We start from the raw sequence: 6,691 nt of genomic DNA on the forward strand, positions 1-6,691 counted from the left end.
ATTTACTATTAATCTTCTGGATTTCTTTCTGTAGATTTTGAATCATTTCTAATTTTTCATTTATTTTCCCATTTTGTTCTTATATTTTCTTCTTAAATTCCTTTAGTGTTATGTCTGTGTTTTCCTTGGTCTGTCTCTCAATCCTTTGAAGATACCTAAATATAATTCTTTTGAATTCCTTATCAGGGAGTTCCAATGATCCTTCTTCCTCAGGGATATGTTCTGGGTCTGTATCCTCCTCCCTTGTTTCTACCACTTTACCTTGCTTCTTTGTGTGGACTGTGATGGTCTGTTGTCTCTGAGACATTGTGACATTGTTGTATTTAGATCTCTGTTAACTGTTTTTGAAGAGCAGCTAAGGGTGAGTCAGGCTCTTCTTGGTGGTTGTTTACCATTGGCCTGTTGATGGAGAAGGAAGTGATGGCTTTCACTCAGTAAGTGAAGCTGCAGGAGTTGTGGGTGTACTTGTGTCATATGGGGACTGTTGCTGTCTTCCACTCAGTTAGACAAAAATTACAATAGAATAACCATCAAAAAAGTAAATACAAATGGACAGAAAACACACTGGGTAATCACACAGGAACAGTAACCAAAAAAAGAAAAAAAAGGGAGAAAAAAAACCCCACAATATCTGGGGAGAGGGCAATAAGAAAAAAGAGGTAGAGAAGAAGAATAATGAAAAAACAAATGGGAAAAACACAAAAAGAAAAACAAGGAACAGGGTTAACCACAAGAAAGGAACAGGGAAAAGAAAAAAAAAAAAAACAACTGAAAACTAGACCCTAGGAAGGGAAGAAAAAGAATAATAATAAAAAGGGCAAAAGTATTAATAATAATAGGTTTTTTTAATCGGACAAAAAGAAATGAACTAAAAAAAATGGAAAAAGAAAAAAAAATTGGGGCAGGGCACCCAGGCTCCATCCAAGCACACAGACTGAGATGGAATTCCTGCCCACCTAGAAGGTGGGTGGAATTGAGGGATGGCTGCGCCTCCATTCACCAAGAGAGTATGGGATATAAGAGTAACAAGGGGATTGTCACACCTTTCCAGTCGTCTGTGTCCAGAATGTCCTTGTAGTTCCTAGTAAGTGGAGACTGTTTTTAAGTCCCCAGAAACTGGGAAAGTGCTGTTGCTCTAAATATCCAAAATAGTCTGACCGCTTGTAAACATTCAAAATGGCTCCACCCTTTGGACAGCAAAAGTTCACAGTTCAGCCTGTCTTCCTCTTCACTGCTTCCCCTTTTATTTGCCAGCCACCAGAGCAGTCCTCTGTGCAGTCTCTGGATAGCAGGGCTGATTTTTAGGTTAATTCTTAGGTCCTACCACCACTCGGCAATATCCAAACTGTGCCATCAGGATCGCTGCCAGACTGCAGCTCTGTATGTCTCCTTTTCTGGTGTTTTCATGCAAATTCTTCTCCTTGTTGGAATTTAGTCCATTTCTATATCCTTCCCTTCAAATCTCAGAGGTCCAGGATTATCTTCTGTATCTGTGTAAATTGGTTCCCCTTTTCTTTGTTGAAGAGGATCTGTGCAGTCTTTCTGCCTATTCCGCCATCTTCATCATTTAAATTCTTGAATGCTGCTTCCATGGGCATTGATAATGGTTCCAAGGAAAATTAAATTCTTGACAACTTCAAACTTTTCTCTGTTTTTCATGATGTTGCTTATGAATCCAGTTTTAAGGATTTTTTTTTTTTAAAGAAACTTTGTGGTGTAATCCATGTTGAAGGCTGTAGTCTTTAATCTTCATCAATAAGTGCTTCAAGTCATCTTCACTTTCAGCAAGCAAGGTTGTATCATCTGCATATCAGTAGCAGGTTGTCAGTGAGTCTTCTTTCAATTCAATGTGGCATCCTTCTTCACATAGTGCACCTTGTCAAATTCAGCATACAGGTTGTATAAGTATGATGAAAGGATACAACCCTGACACACACCTTTCCTGATTTTAAGCATGAAGTATCCCCTTGTTTTGTTTGAAAGACTGCCTCTTATTCTATATACAGAGCACATGAGTGCAAGTAAGTGTTCTGGAATTACCATTCTTCAAACTATTATACATTATTTCTTATGACCCATACAATCTAATGCCAGTGCGTAATGATTAAAACAGAAGTAAACAGCTTTCTGGCATTCTTTGCTGAATGATCCATCCAACATCAGCAGTGATATACCTCCTCCCACACTTGCTTTTGAATCTGGCTTGGATTTCTGGCAGTTCCCTGTCAATGTACTCCAGCAACTGTTTTTGAATTATCTTCAGCAGCAACTTACTTGCTTGTGATATGAATAATATTCTTTGATAATTTCTGCATTCTTTTGGATCACCTTTCTTTGGAATGGGCACAAATATGGGTCTCTTTCAGTCAGTTGGCCTGATATCTATCTTACAAATATCTTGGAATGATTGAGTGAGCACCTCCAGGACTACATCTTTGCTGAAACATCTCAGTGGGTATTCTGTCAATTCCTGATGTCTGGTCTTTTGTCAGTGACTTCATGCAACTTGGATGTATCCCCTCAAAATAATATCAGTTTTTGATCATATATTACCTCCTGAAATGGTTGAATGTCAATCAGTCTTTTTGGTACAGTGATTCTATGTGTTTCTTCCATCTTTTAGGGCTTCATACATCATTCACTATTTTACCTATGGAATCCTTCAAGTTTTCTTCAGTTATTTCATCTTGAGAAATGCCAAGCATGTTTTCCCTTTTCGTTTTCTAACTCCACATCTTTGCACTTTTCATTATAATACTTTACTTTGTCTAATTGGGACACCCTTTGAAATCTTCTGTTCAGCTGTTCTATTTCATCAGTTCTACCCGTTGCTTCAAATACTCTCCATTCAAGAGCAGTTTTCAGAGTCTCTTCTGACATCCATTATGCTCTTTCTTTCTTGTCTTTTTAATGATCTTTACCTTTTTTTGTGTATAATGGTCTTTAAGTCATCCCACAATTCATCTGGTCTTTGGTCATTGGTGTTAAATGTTTCAAGTCTGTTTTTCTAATGGCTTCTACATTTAGGTGGGACATGTTATTAGATACCATCAAGTTGGTTCTAACTCATAGTAACCCTGTGTACGATAGAACAAAACCCTGTCTGGTCATGTATCACCCTCACAATCCTTGCTATACTTGAACCCATTTTTTCAGCCACTATGTCAATCCATCTTGTTGAGGGTCTCTCCCCCTCTTTCACTGAACCTCTACTTTACTAAGCATGATATCCTTCTCCAGGGAGTGGTCCCTTCTGACAACATGACCAAATTAGGTGAGATGAAGTGTAGCCATTCTTACTTACAAGGAGCATTCCAGCTGCTCTTCTTTCAGGACAGATTTGTTCATTCTTCTGTCAGTCCATGGTACTTTCAGTATTCTTCACCAACACCATAATTCAAAGGCTTCAATTCTTTGGTCTTCCTTGGTCATTGTCCAGGTTTCACATGCATATGAGACAACTGAAAATACTATGGCTTGGGTTACACACACCTTAGTCTGCAAAGTGACTTATTTGCTTCTTAACACTTCAAGAGATCTTTTACAGCAGATTTGCAGCTTCCATTGGTATTGATTATGGATCCCAGTAAAATGAAATCCCTGGCAACTTCGATCTTTTCTCTATTTATTGTGATGTTGCTTATTGGTCCAGTTGTGAGGGTTTTTTTTCTTTTTGTTGAAGTGTAATCTGTACTGAAGACTGTATTCTTTGATCTTCATGAGTAAGTGCTTCAAGTCATCTTCACTTTCAGCATGCAAGGTTGGGTCATCTGCATATTGCAGGTTGGTAATGAGTCTTCCTCCAGTCCTGATACAGTGTTCTTCTTCATATAGTCCAGCTTCTTGGATTATTTGCTCAGCATACAGAGTGAATAAGTATGGTGAAAGGATATAACCCTAATGCACACCCTTCTTGATTTTAAAACATGCAGTATCCCCTTGTTCTGTTTGAACAATCACTTCTTGGTCTATGGACAGGTTCCTCATGAGCAGTTAAGTGCTCTAGAATTCCTATTCTTCAGAATATTGTCCATAATTTTTTATGATCCACAAAGTTAAATGCCTTTGCACAGTCAGTGAAGCACAGATATCCATCTTTCTGGTATTCTTTGCTTACAGCCAAGATACATCTCACATCAGCGATATATCTCATTCCATGTCCTCTTCTGAATCCAGCTTACATTTCAGGAAGTTCCCTGTCAATATACTGCTGGAACCATTTTGAATTATCTTCAGCATGATTTTACTTGCATGTGGTAGTAATGATAGTGTTTAATAATTTCCACATTCTGTTGGATCACCTTTCTTTGGAATGGGCACAAATATTGAACTTATTCAGGCAATTGGCCAGGTAGCTGTCTTCCAAAGTTCTTGGCATAAACAAGTTAGCACCTCCAGTGCTGCATCCATTTATAGAAACATCTCATTGAGTATTCTGTTAATTCCTGGAGCTTTGTTCTTTTCCATTTCCTTAAATGCAGCTTAGACCTAGTCCTTGAGTACAATTGATTCTTGATCATATGCTGCCTCCTGAAATAGTTGAACATCAACCAGTTCATTTTGGTACAGTTACTCTGTGTATTCCTTCCATGTTTTGATGCTTGCTAAAGGGGAAGGGAGGCAGCATGTTTTGACCTCCTCTAACTACACAAGTGGAAGACAGAATCACCATCAGCAGCCCAAGGCCTGTTCCTATGAAGCCTGACATGCCACCACCCTCCAGCCCTCTTACCAACCTTGAAACTAACCGTCCCTCCTGTGGCACCCACTCCCTCTTTTCTGGGTTTGATAATTCACTGAGGTGGCCACACAGAACTCACAGATTATGGGGTTTATTAGGGAAACAGTGGGCTACAATTCAAGTTAAGGAATGCACTCAGGCTACAATTCCTTGATCAGGACAGTCTCCCCTCTGCTGTGCCCTTAGACATGCCTCCCTGGCACTTAGCCTCTCTGCCTGGCCTCTGCCTCTGTGGACCAAGTAAGCCTGCTGCTCTGTCCTGTGCCTCTTGGTTCCACTGCTGATGTCTTTCATCTGGGCGTCTCTCTCAGCTGGCAGTGAGATTCCCCTCTGCCTCAAGAAAGGTGCATTTTAAGCCTGACAGAGTGGCAAAACTAACCAATCCCAACATCAGAGTTCTACACACTTGAGAAAGAGTGAACTTTCCTAGATTACTTCCTGCTACTCCAACAGAAATACCCCAGGTGGATGACTTTAACAATCAGGAGTTTAAAAGCAGCTCTAGTGGTGTAGTGCCTAAGGATTTGACTGCTAACCAGCAGGCTGGCAGTTCAAACCCATTAGCCACTCCTTGGAAGGAAGATTGGGCAGTCTACTTCCATAGTGATACTGCCTCAGAGACCCAAGGAGAGGTGCAGTGAGTTAGATCCAACTGACAGTAGTGAGGTTTTTTTTAAAAAACTCAGTTGCTCACAGCAAATTCCACCACAGAGTTAATTGCCAGTCTTATAGGAAATAGTTACCACCAGCTACCCAGTGAAGTTGACGGATATTTGCTTGGTCACACCTACTAATCCGATACCCAATAATCGTGATATAGAAAAGCTATACCATGCAACTCACTGCACAGCAATACTTCTTGCAACATTCGATATTTTGCCTTTATAATCCTTCAGTATTGCAACTCAAGGCTTGAATATTTTCTTCACTTCTTTCAGTTTGAGAAATGCTGGGTGTGTTCTTCCTTTTTGGTATTTTAACCCCAGGTCTTTGCACATTTCATTATAATAATTTACTTTGTCTTCTCAAGGTGCTCTTTGAAATTTCCTGTTCAGCTCTTTTATCTCATTATTTCCTCCTTTTGCTTTAGCTGCTCTCCATTTAAGAGCAACTTTCAGTGTCTCTTCTGATGTTCATTTTGGTCTTTTTTCCTTTTCTGTCTTTTTAATAACTCTTCGCTTTCTTCATGTGGGATGTTCTTAATTTTATCCCGCAACTCATCTGGTTTTCAGTCATTGGTGTTCAGTGCATCTAATCTCATCTTCAGATGATCTTTAAATTCAGGTGGGATATAATCAAGGTCATATTTTGGCTTTCGTGGACTTGTTGTAATTTTCTTCAGCTTTATCTTGAATTTGTGTATGAGCAATGATGGTCTGATCCACACTCAGCTCCTGGCCTTGTTTTGACTGAAGATAATGAGCTTCTCCTTTGCCTCTTTCTACAGATGTAGTCAATCTGATTCCTGCATATTCCATCTGGTAAGGTGCATGTGTATAGCCACTGTTTATGTTGTTGAAAAAAGGTATTTTCAATGACTATGTCATCGCTCTTGCAAAATTATATCATGTGATCTCTGGCATCATTTCTATCTCCAAGGCCATATTTTCCAAATACCTATGATTCTCATTTCCACTTTCTCATTCCAGTCACCAGTAATAATCAATACATGTTGACTGCATGTTTGGTCAATTTCAGACTGCAGAAGTTGGTGAAAATCTTCAACTTTTTCATCCTTGAGGCAGCTATTCCCCAGTATTATTTTGAGTGTCTTCCATCCTGAGGGGCTTATCTTCCAGAGCTGTATCAGACAGTGTGTCATTGCTATTCATAACATTTTCAGTGGCTGGTTTTGTCAGAAGTGGACTGTAATGTCTTTCTTCCTAGTCTGTCTTAGTTTGGAAGCTCCGCTGAAACCTATCCACTATGAGTGACCCTGCTAATATTTGA

General features: G+C 39.5%; 1 protein-coding gene across 1 annotated transcript in view; it reads left to right on the top strand.

Moving 5' to 3' along the window:
• The window catches only part of ARHGEF10 (Rho guanine nucleotide exchange factor 10), a 249,456-nt gene that overhangs the window by 171,414 nt on the left and 71,351 nt on the right, over positions 1–6,691 (top strand). The gene's annotated exons all lie outside the window — the stretch shown is intronic.

Source organism: Orycteropus afer, unplaced genomic scaffold (genome assembly GCF_000298275.1).
Source record: "Orycteropus afer afer isolate SDZICR_OR568_19922 unplaced genomic scaffold, OryAfe1.0 scaffold00125, whole genome shotgun sequence".
NCBI lineage: Eukaryota > Metazoa > Chordata > Mammalia > Tubulidentata > Orycteropodidae > Orycteropus > Orycteropus afer.